Source organism: Mobula birostris, chromosome 9 (assembly GCF_030028105.1).
Source record: "Mobula birostris isolate sMobBir1 chromosome 9, sMobBir1.hap1, whole genome shotgun sequence".
Classification (NCBI taxonomy): Eukaryota; Metazoa; Chordata; class Chondrichthyes; order Myliobatiformes; family Myliobatidae; genus Mobula; species Mobula birostris.
Window position 1 is genome coordinate 149,122,525 of NC_092378.1, and position 19,646 is coordinate 149,142,170.

Sequence of the window (19,646 nt, forward strand, 5' to 3'; positions counted from 1 at the left end):
TTGCAGACTGTTGCAAGAAACGTAAGGTTGTTATAGTAGGTGATTTTAACTTTCCATATATCGACTGGGGACTCCCATACTGTAAAAGGACTAGATGGGATAGAGTTTGTCAAATGTGTTCAGGAAAGTTTCCGTAATTAGTACATAGAAGTCTCAATGAGAGAGTGTGCAAAACTGCATCTGCTATTAGGGAATGAGACAGAGCAGGTGGCAAAAGTTTGTGTTGGGGAACACTTTGCACCTGGTGATTGTAACAGTTATAGTCATACTTTATTGATTCCGGGGGAAATTGTATTTTGTTACAGTTGCACCATAAATAATTAAATAGTAATAAAACCATAAATAATTAAATAGTAATAAAACCATAAATAATTAAATAGTAATATGTAAATTATGGCAGGAAATAAGTCCGGGACCAGCCTATTTGCTCAGGGTGTCTGACCCTCCAAGGGAGGAGTTGTAAAGTTCGATGGCCACAGGCAGGAATGACTTCCTATGACGCTCTGCGTTGCACCTCGGTGGAATGAGTCTCTGGCTGAATGCACTCCTGTGCCCAACCAGTACATTATGTAGTGGATGGGAGACATTGTCCAAGATGGCATGCAACTTGGACAGCATCCTCTTTTCAGACACCACCGTCAGAGAGTCCAGTTCCATCCCCACAACATCACTGGCCTTACGAATGAGTTTGTTGATTCTGTTGGTGTCTGCTACCCTCAGCCTGCTGCCCCAGCACACAACAGCAAACATGATCGCATTAATTTGCAAGTTAATTTAATGGCAAACAATGCCATTAATTTCAAAGTAAATATGGAAAACGATAGGTCTGGTTCATGGGTTGAGCTTCTAAATTGGAGAAAGGCCTATTTTGATGGTATCGGAAAGGATCTGGCAAGTGTGGATTGGGACGGGCTGTTTTCTGACAAAGGTGTACAAAGCTTGTATGTGCCTGATAACAAAGATAAAGATAACAAGTTCAGGGAATCTTGGCTTTCAAGAGATATTGAGGCCCTGGTACAGCAAAACAAGAAGGCACGTAATAGGTATGGGCTGGTAGAAACAAATGAGGTACTTATGGTGTGGTGTGTAAGCAATGCAAGAGAACACTTAAGAAAGAAATCAGGAGGGCAAAAAGAAGGCATGAGGTTTCATTAAGGGACTCTACAGAAATGTTAAGAGCAAAAGGATTGCAAGAGGCAAAACTGGTCCTCTGGAAGATCAGAATGATAATCTATGTGTGGAGCCAAAAGAGATAGGGGAGATCTTAAATGGATTGTTTGCATCTGTATTTACATGGGAGATGGAGACAGTCTATAAAAGTGAGACAAAGGGGCATCAACTCCATGGACCTTGTACAGGTTAAAGAGGAGGAGGTGTTTGAAGACCTGAGGCAAATTAAGTCAGATAAATCCCTAGGGCCTGAACAAGGTGTTCCCTCAGACCCTGCGGGAGGCAAGTGCAGAAACTGAGGGCCCAAGCAGAGCTTTTTGAATCTTCTTTAGCGACAGGTGAGGTAGCAGAGGATTGGAAGATAGCTAATGTTGTTCGGCTGTTTAAGAAAGGCTCTAAAAATAAACCCGGAAATTATAGGCCTTTGAGCCTAATATCAGTAATGGGATAGCTGTTCGAAGGTGTTCTAAGGGGCGGGACACATGACTATTTTTATAGACAGGGACTGATTAGGCATAGTCAGCATGGCTTTATACATAGTAGGTCATGTCTAACCAATCTTATAGAGTTTGTTGAGGAAGTTAACAGGAAAGGATGAAGGCAAGGCAGTGGATGTTGTCTTCGTGGACTTTAGCAAGGCGTTTGACAAGGTCCTGCATGGGAGGTTGGTCAAGAAGGTTCAGTCACTCGGCATTCAAGATGAGGTAGTAAATTGGATTAGACATTGGCTTTGCGGGAGAAGCCAGAGACTGGTGGTAGATGGTTGCCTCTCTGACTTGAGGCCAGTGACTCGTGGAGAGCCGCACGGGCCGATGATCAGTCCATTGTTGCTTGTCACCTAGATCAACAATCTGGATGATAATGTGGTTAATTGGATCACCAGTTTTGCAGATGACACCAAGATTGGGGGTGCAGTGGACAGCGAGGAAGGCTACCATGGCTTGCAGTGGGGTCTGAACCAGCTGGAACAATGGGCTGAAAAATGGCCGATGGGATTTACTGCAGACAAGTGCGAGGAGTTGCACTTTGGTAAGGCCAACCAGAACGGGTCTTATACAGTGACTGGTAGAGTACTGAGGAGTGTGGTAGAACAAAGGGATCTGGGAACACAGATCCATAATTCATTGAAAGTAGCGTCACAGGTAGAGAGGGTCATAAAGAAAGCCTTTTGCACATTGGCCTTCGTAAATTAAAGTATTGAGTACAAGAGATGGGATGTTATGTCGAAGTTGTATAAGACATTGATGAGGACTAATTTGGAGTATTTTGCCCAGTTTTGGTCACCTATATACAGGGAATATATAAACGAAGTTGAAAGAGAGCACAGAAAGTTTTCAAGGATGTTGCTGGGTTATAAGTAAAGGTTGATAGGTTAGGACTTCATTCCTTGGAATACAGAAGATCGAGGGGAGATTTGATAGAGGTATACAAAATTATGAGGGGCATAGATAGGGTAAATGTAAGCAGGCTTTTTCCACTGAGGTCAGGTAGGACTACAACTGGAGGTCATGGGTTAAGGGTGAAAGGTGAAATATTTAAGGAGATCATGAGGAGGAACTTCTTCAATCAGAGGGTGGTGAGAGTGTGGAATGAACTACCAGCCCAATGGTGCATGCAAGCTCGATTTCAACGTTTAAGAGAAGTTTGGATAGATAAGTAGATGGGAAGGGTATGGAGGGCTATGGTGCCAGTGCCGGTTGATGGGACTAAGCAATTTAAATGGTTTGGCATGGACTAGGTGGGCCAAAGGGCCTGTTACTGCGCAGTACTTTTCTATGACTCTATCACCCTGATAAATAATCTTGAATCTTGAAACCTCTCAGCCTCTCCTTCTTTATAATCCTCTTTAAAATACCCTTCCACCACCCTGCATTTGATTAACCGCCCTACTTAATGCAGGGCTAAAGTCTATCTGATAATATTCCTGAGAAAGGCAAGGCCCTTGAGTCATTTTAGTACATCTGAGGTGCCATTAAACACAGCTTGTTATCCTGAATTGCTTAACTCTTGGCTTGGGTCTTGCTTCTCTTTTTCAGATCAATGACCCTGGAATTCGTTTGATATAAACACCAGCATTTTAACTTGGTGCAGCCCTTTATGTCAATCAAGGCTGGATCAATTAGGGTACTTTAGTCTGAGGTATAACAATAAAAGCGATTGTTTCATTTGATGAAGTGTGTTCAATGACTGAAATTGCTTTTATTTGTTGTGGTTGAATATCTCTTTGATGCAGGGAGCTAGCAACCAAGGAACAGTGCTGCAAACAGAGCGGTGAGATGAAAACACTCACGCGCTTGAGTGGGAAATCCTACAAAAAGTAGTGGATACGGCCCAGACCATCATGAGTAAAGCCCTCCCCACCATTGAGCCCATCTCCATGAAGCACCACTGCAGGAAAGCAACGTCCATCACCAGGGACTGCCACCACCCAGAACGTGCTCTCTTCTCACTGCTGCCATCAGGAGCATGAGGACTCTCTCCACCAGGTTCAGGAACAGTTATTACCCCACAGCCATCGGGCTCCTGAACCAAAGGAGATAACTCCATTCAACTTCACTTGCCCCATCATTGAAATGTTCCCACAACCAATGGGCTCACTTTCAAGGACTCTTCATCTCATGTTCTCAATATTTATTGCTTATTTATTCATATTATTACTTCCTCCTGTATGATCTGCACATTTTGTCTTTTGCACACTGGCTGAACGCCCAAGTCAATGCATTGATTCTGTTATGGCTATAATTCTACTGTGAATTTATTGAATTTGCCCACAAGAAAATTAATCTCAGGGGTGGTATATGATGACGACATATATATGTACTTAGTTAATAAATTTACTTTAAACTTTGAATATGAACTGTTCTGTCTTCCTCCACCATCCTTCTCCATACCTCACCTTACATCTCCTGCCAAGGTCTGCTTCTATCTCTATTTGATCATTTTCTACTGACCAAGCCTAACCTGAAGCTAGTATTTGAGCTCAAGAGACATGAGGTAACACTGCAGCTTGGTGCTTTACTTGTCACATGTACTTTGAAACATATCAGTGAAAGGTATCGCTTGCATCAAGTCAAAGCAACAAGGATTGTGCTGGGTGTAGCCTGTCAGGCTCGCAGCATCAACATAGCGCGCCCGCCCTCACCCTAGTGGTCTGTCGTTTGGACTGTGGGAGGAAACTGGAGCACCCAGAGGAAACCCACATAGTCACGGGGAGAACGTACAAACTCCTTACAGAGGGTGGCAGGAATCGAACCTCCTGATCGGTGGACACTGGCGCAGAAAAGCAATTGGGCTAACTGCAGCGCTAAGTTTATCTGTACAGAAAGAAATCAAAAAATTGCCAATGGCTACAAGAAGGTAGAGATGAGAGTTGAGGCTGGAAGTCTAAAAGTCAAATCTGCACAGCGATGAAAGACTCGGGTCATGCAGAAGGTCAATCCATCTGGGTAGCCTCCAACCTAATTTCCGCTAATGCCTCACCTCCCCCTCGTACCCCATCCGTTATTTATTTATATACACACATTCTTTCTCTCTCTCTCCTTTTTCTCCCTCTGTCCCTCTCACTATACCCCTTGCCCATCCTCTGGGTTTCCCCTCCCCCTTTTCTTTCTCCCTGGGCCTCCTGTTCCATGATCCTCTCATATCCCCTTTGCCAATCACCTGTCCAGCTCTTGGCTCCATCCCTCCCCCTCCTGTCTTCCCCTATCAATTTGGATCTCCCCCTCCCCCTCTGACTTACAAATCTCTTACTAGCTCTTCTTTCAGTTAGTCCTGACGAAAGGTCTCGGCCTGAAACGTCGACTGTACCTCTTCCTAGAGATGCTGCCTGGCCTGCTGCGTTCACCAGCAACTTTGATGCGTGTTGCTTGAATTTCCAGCATCTGCAGATTTCCTCGTGTTTGCGTCAATAGCCAAAGTTGAGTTTATTGTCATATGTACAGGGGCAATGATAAGCAGAAGTTTTGCAGGCACATAAAATCAGAGACACATTCAATAGGAAAACGACTTTAACAACTTCTTTCAAATATGATTCTATGACTAAACCGCAAGTCATTGGAACCTGTGAGTTACATTTTGATGATGTGCTTTAGGATCGATTGACTGATCTGGCACTTTGCTGCCTCCGAGGGGATTCGGTGAGGTTTAGGGAGGAGTGTGTGGGCCGAAGATCTGGTTGCCTGGAGACGGGGCGCGGGCCCACGATTGACTCCATTGCTTCTCTCCGATTGAGGCGTTGAGCAGGGTTGAAGTAGACGAGGACAGGTGTGGAAGTGGGCGAGTGTCCAGTGCTGTCAGCCTGCGTTTGACTGGACTTTCTCTCCCTCTTGCAAGCTGCTGTTGGAGGAAAGTGCAGGAGTCTTGGGATCCGGGTTGCAAGTATTGATCGGTGAGGCTGTGGACTTGTTCTGGGAGACTTTGTGGTTCATGTTGCATGGATTCTGGTTAGTCTATTTTTTTGCTCTTTTTCAGAGGTTTGATTGGGGCAATTGATGTGGACTGGGGCGCTTCGGTGAAGAACAGCCCGTGGTTTGCATTGGCTAACGGTGCAGCGCTGATCTGAACTAAACTGAACCTTACAGGCCTCCTGGTTTGATGTTTGATATTCCACGTGTTGTTCTTGCATTTAGCCGTGTGCACAATTTGTTCTTTGTTTGTATGTTGGGTGTTTGATGTTTTCCTGAACAGGCTCCATCTGTTTCTTTGTTTCATGGCTGTTTGCGGGAAGGCAAATCTCAGAGTTGTATTCTGTATACGTACTTCGATAATAAAAATATACTTTGAAAAAAAATTAATTAAAAATAAACTATTGAAATTATGCAGGAAAGCGAACAATTTAGAACAAAACCGCAGAAAGTTGTTTGTAGGTCGATGTGCTCTTAGTGTTGCTATACTGGAGGAACTCAGCAGGTCAGGCAGCATCGATGAAGGGGAGTGAACAGTTGACATTTCAGGCTGAGACCTTTCATCAGGACTGGAAATGAATTCCCCTCCATAGGTGTCGCCTGACGTGCTGAGTTCCTGCACCATTTTGCTTGCCTGTTGCTCAAGATTTCCAGCATCTGCAGGATCTCTTGTGTTTCAGTGTAGCTGTACGGAGGCAAGAGATTATGCTTGTGTAGGCTGGTTCAGGGACCCAGTGGTCTTGAGCCTGGTGGTGTGGGAATTCAGGTTTCTGTATGTCCTCTCTGATGGCAGCTGTGAGAAGATAGCATGGTGTTGGGAATCTTTCATGATAGATGCTGCCTTTTTGAGGCAGCTCCTCATGAAAATTCCACCCGTGGGATGTGTTTGTGATGTTCACTACCCTCTGCAGGGAAAAGCCACTTAAAGTTCAAAGTTCAATGTTCAAAGTAAGTTTATTACCAAAGTATTACCACCATCATTCATTTTCTTGCAGGCATTCACAATAGAACAAAGAAATAGAATCAATGATACCATAGAGGGAGTACAAAGAAGGTTTACCAGATTGATTCCTGGGATGGCAGGATTTTCGTATGATGAAAGACTGGATCGACTAGGCTTATACTCGCTGGAATTTAGAAGATTGAGGGGGGATCTTATTGAAACGTATAAAATCCTAAAGGGATTGGACAGGCTAGATGCAGGAAGATTGTTCCTGATGTAGGGGAAGTCCAGAACGAGGGGTCACAGTTTGAGGATAAAGGGGAAGCCTTTTAGGACCGAGATTAGGAAAAACTTCTTCACACAGAGAGTGGTGAATCTGTGGAATTCTCTGCCACAGGAAACAGTTGAGGCCAGTTCATTGGCTATATTTAAGAGGGAGTTAGATATGGCCCTTGTGGCTACGGGGGTCAGGGGGTATGGAGGGAAGGCTGGTACAGGGTTCTGAGTTGGATGATCAGCCATGATCGTACTGAATGGTGGTGCAGGCTTGAAGGGCCGAATGGCCTACTCCTGCACCTATTTTCTATGTTTCTATGAAAAACCACACACAAAGACTCACAAACGGTGAATGTGCAGAAAAAGACAGAATGTGCCAATCCTAGAAAAATAATAATAAAAATAGAAAATAAATAATATTGAGAACCTGAGTTGTCGGGTCATTGAAAGTGAGTCCATAGGTTGTGGAATCAGTTCAGGGTGGAGGTGAGTGAAGATATCCACGTTCAGGAGCCTGATGGTTGTAGGGTAATAACTGTTCCTGAACCAGGTGGTGTGGGACCTGGGGTTCCTGTACCTACAGTACTGAGCAAAAGTCTTAGGCATGTATATATAGCTGGGGTTCATAAGATTTTTGCACAATGCTGTATTTGTCAACATAGAGTGGAAATGCGAGTTTGTAAACCTGGCGGGAGCAAAGGATGTTGGGAATGGCAAGGGTGGAGTGCTGCGGGAGGGGCTTGTGACAGGTGGCAGAAAAGGAGTGCCAGGGGCAGGTGCAGACGCACCCAGCCCTGAGACACCAGGCAAGATCATTTCATTCCAAGCTATTGGTTTATTGACCATTACAGAATATCTCTCTGGTGCTTCCTGTTCCCTCCCCTCTCCCCTCCACTTTTCCCAATCATGATTCTCCTCTCTCTGTCCCCTCCCCACTCTCAGTCCACCATAGAGAGCCATATCAGAAGCAAGTTTATCATCACTCACATATGTCAAGAATTTTTTTTATGGCAGCAGTAAAGTGCAATGCCTAAAATTACTAGAGTACTGGGCAAAAGTCTTAGATGCTCAGCTATATGTATATGCTTAAAACCTCTTCATGGTACTGTAAATAAAGAAATAAATAATATTGTGAACATGAGTTGAAAAGTTTTTAAAAGTGAGTGGTAATATCGTTAGTTTGTTTAGATGGTTCAAAACTATGTTCCTTAAAGGAACATTATGTGAGTTGCAAATTTCAGCGATCGTAGCTGAAAAGAAACATATCCAATAGTTTTGTGAGCTGCCCATGAAATGTCGCCATATATCGCCAGTGCCTGAATAGCCATTTCCCCCTTATTCCTTCAGCACTGCAAGAATTCAAGAGTCACACCTCATTAATCGGTCCCTTATTAAACTAACGGTTGACAGAAATTTATTCCAAGCAAGCAGGGAAAACTGTTTTCTTAAACTCACTATGCCTATAACCCTGGGTCTTGACTCCGGCAGTGAAATTATTAAACAAATGTGCAATTTCCTATTAAATCTCCACTGAAGATCTGGCAATTAGCCAAGCCATTAAACTTTAGCAGAATGACTAGACACACCTCGACCATTAAGCACAGTTCAATGTGCGTCAGGCTGAGATAGAAATGGCCTAGGTTTCTCAGGCCCGACAGCATGAACACTGATTTCTCTAGCCTGGTAGTTTCTCTCCCCTCTCCCTTTTCTTCTTTCATTCTCTAACTGCCATCCCTCTTACCTCTCACAAGCAAGAGAAAATCTGCAGATGTGTGTGTGTGTGTGTGTGTGTGTGTGTGTGTGTGTGTGTGTGTGTGTCCCTCTTATCTCTTCTTATCATCCGCCCATTAGCTCCTTCTGGTGACCCTCCTACTTCCCATTCTCCCATGGTCCACTCTCCCCTACTATCAGATCCTTTCTTCTGCAGCCCATCACCTCCCAGCTTTTCAATTCATACCCTATTTCCAACCCATCCACTTTCCCCACCTCACCGTGCTTCGTCTGTCTTCTTCTAACTTGTTCAAAGTAAATATTATTATCAAAGTATATATATGTCACCACGTACAACCTCAGGATTCATTCTCTTGTGGGTATATCCAACAAATCCACAGAGTTAAAAATACACATGGACTAAGATGTTAACTGTCCTGTGCTATCACCAGTGGGATCATCAGCTGATCTGCCACCTGTCTTCAGGAGTTTCGGCCCGCTTATGATCAAGGCTCCCTCAAGGTGGTGGGCCAGCAGTGCTAAAGCACCGCCTCCCACTGGTGAGTTTAAAAACTTGGCATCTGCCTCTAACAGTCACTTCCATCCAACAGGTAGTCTGCTCTTCAGGTGTCTATGCAACTGCTGAAGGGTTTGCAAGATATATGTACACTGTCTGACTATCTGCCCCTCTGGACATACTTGGTCCACACCCATGCTGATCCTCTCTCTGCTGCCTCAGCTACAGCCCTGCTGGTTGACTTGATCTCTCTTCTAGTGAAGCCAAGGTCACGCAGCCACTTCTGGAGAGTGAACGCAATAAACCCACGGCAGCCTACTTCGAATGGATAGCATGAGACCTTCCGCCCTCTGTCTCTGCACTCTGATCTTAATTCTGCATACTTGGTTAACGTGCTCATGGGCTTCATCGATGTTGTCTTCCCAGGGGACTGTGAGTTCACCAATAACCACTTCTCTACTGGCGTCAGTAGAGAATAATAATGATAATGAAAGACCACCCAAATAGGACGTTCAGACAGAGTACAGATGACACCAAACTGTGCAAATAGAAAAAGAAGAAAACAATAATAAAAATAAATAAACAATAAATATTGAGAACATGAGAGGAAGAGTCAAGTGAGGCATTGACTTTGTGCTCCTTCTCTTTCCCCCATCTTGTTATTCTGGATTCTTCCTCCTTCCTTTCCAGGCCCGAAGAAAGCCCTCGACCTGCAAAGTCGACTCTTTATTCCTTTCCATGGACTTACTGAGTTCCTCCAGCATATTGTGTGTGTGTGTGTGTGTGTGTGTGTGTATTTCTCTGGATGTCCAGCATCTGCAGAATCTCTTGTGTTTGAGTCTCTCAGGAGGCATAACTGAGAACAGATCTGGACAAAGTGCAGGAGTTGCCTACAAGAGGTTCAGAAACAATGCTGGACAATAGGAGCTATTGCTTTCAAAGGTGTTCTTAAGTGTTTACAAACTGTGCACTCCAATGCTATTTAAAAGCTTAAGTGCATTATGGCCCAATGGCTATTTCTATTAAGGTATTCTGAGAGCAGTTTAATTGTTGGGTAAAGGCCCTGGGGAGTGTGACAACACAATGCCCATCATTAACATGATAGTGGATCATTTACTGAGGCAGCAATTAATTCCGGGAGTATTTACCCAGTGAGAAGGATTGGATTAGGGGAATGTTTTTGTTGCGCTCTCCACAATGTTACAGGGCATTAATTCCGTGGAACGGAGCAGATGTTAATTACTGGTCACGTTTGATGCTGGTGTCAGCATTCTCGGATTTGTTTAGAGAAGGGGCCAGGTATCTGCGGCGATATAAAAGTCCCGTGGTTATGTTATCAGTTTAATAATACAGAGTCGTCACCTAAGCCAACAGCATCGTGAAGGACTCCACGTTCCCCCTCATACAAACTCTTCTCCCACCTGCCATCTGGCAAAAGGTACTGAAGCATTCGGGCTCTCACGACCAGACTATACAACAGTTTCTTCCCCCAAGCCATCTGTCTCCTTAATACCCAGAGTCTAGACTGACATCTACATCATTTATTATTATATTGTAATTTGTCCTCTGCTGTGCCTATTGTCTTGTTTATAATTTATTGTACTGCCCTGCACTGTTTTGTTCACTTTATGTAGTCCTGTGTAGGTCTGTAGTCTAGTGTTGTTTTATGTAATCTAGTGTAGCCTTGTGTTGTCTCACTTAAGGCTGATTTATATTTGTGCATACGGGCTACGCCATAGCTTACGCCGTAGCCTACACAAGTGGCTTACGTCGTTGTGAGCATTTATACTTGTGCGTTGGTGTGCCTGCGTCGCTCTGCAATTCACCGCCAAAACGCTAGTTGGCGGTGGGGTTCCTATGCCACTGTGTTAAGTTTCTTCCTGTACTTCAAACAATGGCGATTGAAACTGAGCGCATCATGTTGGAGTTGGAGCTCATGTTGAGCTAAGAACGCTCAACTCATGTTCTTCTTCTTTCATCTCTCTCAGTTCTGAAATGGTGGAGAAGAAGAAGCAACCGGAAATGCGATGCTACCAAGTGGACCAATCACAGTTGTTGCAGTCTGCGTCGCCGCGACGCGTAGTTACATTTTGGGAGAGGTGCGCGTTAGTCTATGGCGTAGGGTTCGGCGTAGAGTACAGCATAGGGTACGGGGCTACGGCGTACATTTGACGCAGAAGTATAAATTGGGCTTTAGTCTAGTGTAGTTTTGTGTTGTTTCATGTAGCACCATGGTTCTGGAGGAACGTTGTTTCGTTTTACCGTGTACTGTACCAGCAGTTTATGGTTGAAATGACAATAAAAAGTGACTTGACTTGACTTGACTTCACTAATGAGCTGGAGATATGAGACTGAATCTAACCAAGGAGGTGGGAAAGCAAATTAGGTAAATGAATGGAGAACGAGAGAGACTAAGTACTGTGACAAAGAAATCTATTCAGTGGTGACTTTACTAGGTACATCCTGAGGATTTCCTCTGCGTGCCCCAGTTTCCTCCTACATTGAAATATCTAATTAATTCATGGACTTAATGATGACTCAATTACATTCAGTAGCCGCTTTAATAGATACCTCCTCTACCTAATAAAGTGGCCACTGAGTGTATGTTTGTCGTCTTCTGCTGCTGTAGCCCGTCCATTTCAAGGTCTGATGTGTTGTGTGTTCAGTCATGCTCTTCTGCACACCACTGTTGTAACCCGAGTTTATTTGAGGGTCTCGATCCAAAACGTCAACTGTTTGTTCATTTCCGTGGACGCTGCCTGACCTGCTGAGTTCCTCCAGCATTTTGTATGTGTTGTTCTGGATTCCCAGCGTCTGCAGGATCTGCTGAAGGGTCTCGGCCTGAAACGTGGACTGGTTACTCTTTTCCATCAATGCTGCCTGGCCTGCTGAGTCCCTCCAGCATTTTGTGTGTGAGATTCTGCACATGCTGGATATCTAGAGCAAAGCAATGCACAAAATGCTGGAGGAACTCAGCTGGCCAGGCAGCATCTATAAACAGTTGACATTTCAAGCTGAAATCCTTCATCAGAATTGGAAAAGAAGGGGGAAGAAACCAGAATAAGAAAGTTTGGGGAGGGAAAAATGTACAAACCGGCAAGTGGTAAGTGCGGCCAGCTGAGCTGGAAAGTGGGTGGATGGGGTAAGGGGGATGAAGTGAAAAGCTGGGCAGTAGAAAAGATAAAGAGCTGAAGAAGGAATCTGATAGGAGAGGGGAGTGGACCATGGGAGAAAGGGAAGGATGTCAATTTCTCTAACTCCTAGCGATTTCAACCCCCTCCCCTTTCACTCTTTTGCCACTCCCCATTCTGGCTCCCCCCTTGCCCCTTCTCTTCTCTTCACTTCCCCATCACCCCCCTCTGGTGCCTCTCCTTCCCTTGCTGCCATGGTCCATTCCCTGTGTCGGTTTCCTCTGGCTGCTCTGGTTTCCTCTCACGTTGCAAAGACGTACAATTGGGGTTATGAATAGCGAGTTGTGGGCGCGCTATGTTGGTGCCAGAAGCGTGGCGACACTTGCGAGCTGCCCCCAGCGCAATCCTCAGACTGTGTTGCTCGTTGACAGAAAATGACGCCGCTCGCTGTATGTTTCAACGTTTCGATGTACATATGGTAAATAAAACTAATTTTTAATCTCTATCTTCAAGCTGTTAGCAAGTGGATACAGGTGCAAGAAATTCCATACCAAGCTCAATTAAGGGAAATTGGTTGTGGAAATTGAGCACTGACTCTTAAAGCAGTTCAAAAAAAAACAATCCTTAAATGCGGAGCGCCAGGAAGGCTGCAAGAAAAGCTCTGGGGACTCTAGAGTTATGACTGTACACTGAAATACAACCCAGGGAACGAAGTGGTTTCAGTGGGCACTCTATTTTGTCTATCGGCACGAGGGAGGTCTGCCTTGGGAGCTGTGGGAGTCAAAGCTACCTCCAGGTGACTGTGGTGGCAGTAACAACGAATAAATCAGAGGAAGTCCAATGGGGATGTGCATTCACATGGCTCCTCAGAGGTGTCCAACTGGAGGTGCATTTGAGACAAGGGTGAAGGCTGAGTCGCCTGTGAACTATACTCATTGGAACTCGGAAGAACGAGAGTTAGTTTATTGAAACATATACAACTATGAAAGCGTAGATAAGGTGGGAGGCAGGAATGTTGTTTCCACTGGTGAGTGGGACTAGAATTAGGAGGAAAAGCCTCAGGAGTCATGGGAATACTGTGCTGTTCAAAAGTCTTCGGCACATATATATAGCGAGGGTGCTTAAGACTTTTGCACAGTACTGTAGTAATTTTGTGTATTGCACTGTACTGCTGCCACAAAAAAAACACAAATTTCATGACATATGTGAGTGATGGTGAACCTGATTCTGATATGGGTCTCCATTCTGGACTGCGAGTGGGAAGAGCATAGAGAGAGGGGAATCATGGTTGGGAGAAGGGGAGGGGAGAGGGGAGGGAGCAGGAAACAACAGAGAGACATCCTGTAATGATCAATAAATCAATTGTTTGGAATCAAATGATCTTGCCTGGTGTCTCAGGGCTGGGTGCATCTGCACCTGCCCCTGGCACTCCTTTTCTGCCACCTGTCACAAGCCCCTTCCGCAGCACTCCACCCTTGCCATTCCCAACATCCTTTGCTCCCGCCAGGTTTACAAACTTGCATTTCCACTCTATGTTAACAAATACAGCATTGTGCAAAAATCTTATGAACCCTAGCTATATATACATGCCTAAGACTGTAGGTACAGGAACCCTAGGTCCCACACCACCTGGTTCAGGAACAGTTATTACCCTAGAACCATTAGGCTCCTGAACGTGGATATCTTCACTCACCTCCACCCTGAACTGACTCCACAACGTATGGACTCACTTTCAATGACTCAACAACTCATGTTCTCAATATTATTTATTTTCTATTTTTATTATTATTTTTTCTAGGATTGGCACATTCTGCCTTTTTCTGCACATTCACTGTTTCACTTCCGCACAGTGCTGTAGATTTTGGACAGAGATGAAGTGAAACCGCTTTTCCCAGAGAGTAGTGAATCTGTGCAATTCTCTGCCCAAGAATTCAGGAACAGCTTCTTCACCTCTGCTATCTTATTTCTGAATGGACATTGAACCCATGAACACCACCTCACTACCTTTTTATTTCAATTTTTACACTACTTGTTTATTTAATATATATGCTTTCTGTAACTCACAGATACTTTTCTCTATCATTTTGTATTGTATTGTATTGCTGCAGCAAAGTCAACAAATTTCAGGACTGATTCTACCAGCACTACCTTTATTTTTGCTCTCTTTTTGAACTACTTATTTAATATTTAAAATATATTTCTTATAATTGATTGTATTTTTTATGTATTGGACTGTACTGCTGCCACAAAACAACAGATTTCACAACATATGACATTAAACCCGATTTTGATTCTTTTTCAGTATCTCAGTACATGTGACCATAATAAACCAAATCAAATTCCAATGTTCTACCTCATTGCACTGTAGAAAGAATTGATCTGTAAATAAGACAAGCGTTCCACTGTATCTAGGTATACCTGCCACAATAATAAACCAATACCAATATCAATATTCTGTGTTTTCCCTTGTACTACCTCAATGCATAATTGTAATGAATTGATCTGAATGGACATGTTTTTCACTATACCTCCATACAATCTGGCAAAAATAAACCAATTCACCAATTTAATTCTCTGATCTAAAAGTGGAAGTGAAAACCTCAAAGTTTGCTTTCTTTAAGTTTATCAATTGGGAAATCCAAAATCATTGAGACTAGAAAAAGTGAAAGGAAAAATATTTTGATAACACAATCAAGTAATTCCCGCTGTCTGGAATTTCCTGGAATGTGCCAGTTTATGCTACTGATCCTTGCAATTTCTCATGGCTCCGTCCTGTTTACTTTAATGGGGAACAGAGCTGAGTTTCTGATTCCAGATTCACCCATTAGTTCATGAGCTTACCCTTCCTTTGTGTTGTGGGGGAACATGAGAGACTGGCCACACGGTAGCGTTGCTTGACAGCGCCAGTGACCACTGATCGGGGCTCACTTCCCGCTGCTGTCTGTACATGTTCTCGCCGTGATGGTGTGGATTTCCCCTGGGTGCTCCAGTTTCCTCCCACAGTCCAAAGACATACCGGTTAGGGTTAGGGCTAGTGAGTTGTGTGCAAGCTACAATACTGTTCTAAAGTCTTAGGCACATATATATAGTTAGCGTGCCTAAGGTTTTTGTATAGTACTGTGTATTGGTTAAAATAAGAAGGTGTTTGGGTAACAGAAATAAGAGTCCTTAGCTTTTTATTAGCTCATTAATATTAAGTTGTATTTGGTAACTGGAAAGACATAATATACAGTACTGTGCAAAGGTTTTAGGCCCCCTAGCTATACATACAGGATGTGACTAAAACTTTTGAACAGGACTGTACTTTGGCAGCAGAAGTATGGTGACGCTTGTGGGCTGCCCCCAGCACATCCCCAGACTGTGTTGGCCTTCGATACAAAATGTTGTATTTCACTGTAAGGTTCAATGGACCTGCGAGAAATAAAGATAATCTTTAAAGAGAAGATAAAGCCACGAATGAAGGGTGTGCACCCAGGGGACATGGTGTTAAGCGGGAACCGTAGACTTCCATCTGTCATTGGCACAAATACATTACCAGAGTGTGGGGAGAGCTCTCCAGAGTGCAGGGAAAATGGCTTAATTCTGGATCCCTCTTCCCAGAGATGTAATAATCACTAGACCAAGTCCACTTGAATAATGAGACAATGATGATCTGTTTGAGCTGACAGGGCTCCAAAGGATTGCACGGATCATCGGGGTCTCGCTTCCACCCAGCAGAGATATTTATCGTGAGCACAGCATATGCAGGGCCCTTAGCATTGTCTATTATCCCTCCCATCCATCCAACAATCTCTTTGACCCCCTAACTTCAGGCAGGGCCGACCCTAGCACGAGGACAAGAACTGTTAGGATGGGAAACAGCTTCTTCCCCCAGGCTGTAAGACTACTGAACTCCCGGCCATCACCCAGGTCTCATCACGTATGAAGCGCCAATAACAGTACACAGTTTATTTTTTTAACTTGTGTTGGAAATGGCAGGAGGAGAAGATGGCGGCGTGACGCAGCGCGCGCGGCCCCTCCGATGAAATGATATCGTATTTGTTAAATAGGGGCTGTGCACAATCCTGATTTGATGGAGACAGACGTGAGAAGCACGGAGGAACATCTGGAGAAACTTCTGAAACGCCCGGTTCGCTGTTGCTGCTACTGTGCGATCGAGAATCTCCGGAGGGAAGGACCCAAATCCTTGGCTTTGCCTGTTGCTGGTGGCCGGGCCTGGGGTCGAAGCGCTCGGCATAGATGGTGCTCGGTGCTCGGTGTCGGAGGGCTGGTCGGAGGCTTGAAGTTTTCGGACAACTCAGAGTCGGACTGTGGTCGGGTGCTTCCAGGATGCTGCATCGGCAAGTTTGCGGCGCGGGAAGCTCATGGCAGGAAGAGAGTTTTCTTCCTTCTCCCGTCTGCGTGAGATGCTGGGACTTTCGAGAGACTTTGAACTTTTTTTTACCGTGCCCATGGCCTGTTCTTCATCAAGTTACGGTGTTGCTTTTCACTGCTGTGACTATATGTTATAATTAATGTGGTTTTTGTCAGTTTTTCAGTCTTGGTCTGCCCTGTGTTTCCGTGATATCACACCGGAGGAACATCGTATCATTTCTTAATGCATGCATTACTAAATGACAATAAAAGAGGACTGCGTGTCCTCAATCTAATCTAATCTAAATGCACTTTGTTATTTGTAGTAATACTACTTTATGTGTTGTGTGTGAGTTACATGTACTGTGTTGTGCACCTTGGGCTGGAGGAACATTGTCTCATTTGGCAGTATACATGTACAGAGTTGAATAAACTTGAACTTGGTAGGGGAATATGACTTTACATGACAATACCATGAGAGCCCCTCCCCATTAAGGCACCTTGTCATACTCTCCTGATTCATTCATGTCTTTGAACCAATTACTCACCCACCCCCACCCCATTCTTGACAGAGAACAGCCAGCCGATGCCAAACATCACAATCTCCAGAGGTGCTTCACAGTGTAGCAAAATGCAGTATAGGAAACACACCAGGCAAATACATGCACAGCAAGATGCCAAAATAGATTGCAAGGGCATAGACAGGATGAATGCACTCAGCCTTTTTGCCGCAGGGTCTTGGAATCAAGAACTACAGCACTGTGCAAAATGTCAAAAAATTCTGTAAAGTGAAGATGCTTTCCAAAATAATGAAATGACAAATTTCTAAATATCAGAAGATTTACTATAAAGAGCAGTAAACAGTAAAAATCCAACTTAAGTCAATATTTGATGTGATCACTCTTTTCCTTTCGAACTGCAACAATTCTCTTGTAAGAAAATCAGCTGGTAGATAGTTCCAAGATTTGACTGATCTTGGAGAAGGTTAAAAGGTCAGCACAAAATTATACCGTTTCATGTTCTATGATACTTTCTGCAGCGCACCTATAAAATGTCTGAGGGAATCCTCCTGAACGAGCTGAATCTCAGACACCTAAGAAAGTGTATACTCTGATGAGCTTTCTGGATCACCACATCAGGAAGAAGGGACGAGGAGGGATTGCTGGTTATATGGAAGCCAGGAAGGTTGAATCCTTCAACTGTCTCCACTGCAGCTCTGTTGGTGAGCAGCTGCTGTTTTGTTTGGATTCCAATACTGGTGGGTCAGGAGTCATACGGACACCAGACAGGGTAAGGATCGGAGAGAGTCGGTCGATCAGACCCAGTCCGGATGAAGGGTCTTGGCCTAAAACATCGACACTTCATTCCTTTTCACAGATGCTGCCAAGCCTACTGATTTCCTCCAGCATTTTGTGTGTGTTATGCTGGATTTCCAGCATCTACAGAATCTCTTATGTCAGAGGTAGGCGAGGGCTCATCTCCTGCATTAAACAGGATGGATTTCCATGATAATACATTAGTTTTGAGTTCATCGTTGCTGCTTATTTTGTTTTAGTACCAGACTATTAACAAACTTAAACTCGAGTTTCTGGGTTAGTTGTCCTGTAACTTACGGATAGTAGATTTAGGTCCTGCCAGCACCACCACACCCCATGGCAGAGCTGAAAAAGCTTGCTTGCTGAGGTTTACCTAACTCTTAAACAAACTGCAGAAACACGTAAAGGAAAACCTGACCTCCCCTCACCTTCGGGGAAACAATTCTTGATTATGTGGTTGTTTTTTGGAACATACCATAACTTGTTACAGCAGTGAGTAACGCCAGGTTTGGACGCTTCTGCCAAACTATTACTGTGTCCACAGTACAGGTACTGCAAGTTCAAACCAAAGACTGTCAAGACCTGAAAATTCATTTCAGTAGAATAAAACATTGTATGCCTTATGTGAATTATAAAGGCCCTTCTTGAAGACAAGTGATTGTATTAAATAAATATAGAAAATGCAAGAAATACCCAGAAGGTCGGATAGTATCTGTGGAAGGAGAAACATCTAAAATTAACCTTAAAAGAATGGTTAGGAAAATTACACTAAGGAATTGAGCTTCTGGTTCTGAAATACATTCAGTGGCCACTATATTGTGTACCTTCTGTGTTATTGGATACCCATATTGGGTACCTTCTTACTGAAGTGGCCATTGAATGTATCTTTTGGGTCTTCTGCTACTGTAGCCCATCCACTTCAAGTTTCAAAGTGTTCAGCATTCAGTGATGCTCTTCTGCTTATTTGAGTTACCATAACCTTCCCGTCAGCTTGAACCAGTCTGGCCATTCTCCTCTGACCTCTCTCATTAGTAAGATGTTTTCACCCACAGAACTGCCACTCAATGGATGTTTTTATTTTTTGCACCATTCTCTGTAAACTTGAGAGACTGTTGTGTGTGAAAATCCCAGGAAGTCAGCAGTTTCTGAGATACTCAAACCACCCCGTCTGGCACCAACAATCATTCCACAGTTAAAGTCACTTAGATCACATCTCTTCCCCGTTCTGATGTTTGGTCTGAACAGCTGAACCTCTTGACTGTGTCTACATGTTTTTATGCATTGAGTTGCTACCACTTGATTGGCTGTTTAGATACTTGCATTAATGAGCAGGTTAAAGTGGACACTGAGTGTCCATAACTATTACCATCCTTTGGCGCTTGTAGAAGCAATTAAGTGATCAAGTCGGAATTAAATAATTACCACTGTCCTTCTACAGGTCTAATGGTGTGTGTGTGTGTGCGTGTGTGTGTGTTTGTTTGTCTGCGTAAATTGTCTGCACTCATTTGGAGTATTATGAGCTGTTTTGAGCCCAATATCTAAGAAAGGATGTGTCCTCCAATGCCTTCCATCCATGTGCTTACCCAGACTTCTCTTAAATGCTTCAGTTGAACCAAACATTCATCACTTCCATTGGGATAATTTTGTATATCTCTATCCAATCTCCCCTCATTCTCCTTCGCCCCAGGAAATAAAGTCCCAACTGAGTTCCCAGAGTTCTGGGAAAATCTTTGTCAATTTTTTTTCTATGCTTTCAAGTATATTGATAGGTGACCAGAATACACAAAATACTCCAAACTTGGCCTCATCAATGCCTTATATAACTTC

At 43.9% G+C, this 19,646-nt stretch overlaps 1 long non-coding RNA gene across 4 annotated transcripts in view; it reads left to right on the forward strand.

Annotated features, from left to right (window-relative positions):
- The window catches only part of LOC140203183 (uncharacterized), a 102,696-nt gene that overhangs the window by 45,045 nt on the left and 38,005 nt on the right, over nt 1-19,646 (forward strand). For 2 of the 4 annotated variants that reach the window (XR_011887318.1, XR_011887320.1), the window contains exon 3: nt 3,404-4,117. The exons of 1 other annotated variant lie outside the window; for it this stretch is intronic. This is a non-coding gene — a long non-coding RNA (uncharacterized lncRNA). Of the gene's footprint in view, nt 1-3,403; nt 4,118-5,640; nt 5,990-19,646 lie in introns of those variants that run through there. One more of the 4 variants, XR_011887319.1, reaches the window with a different exon arrangement.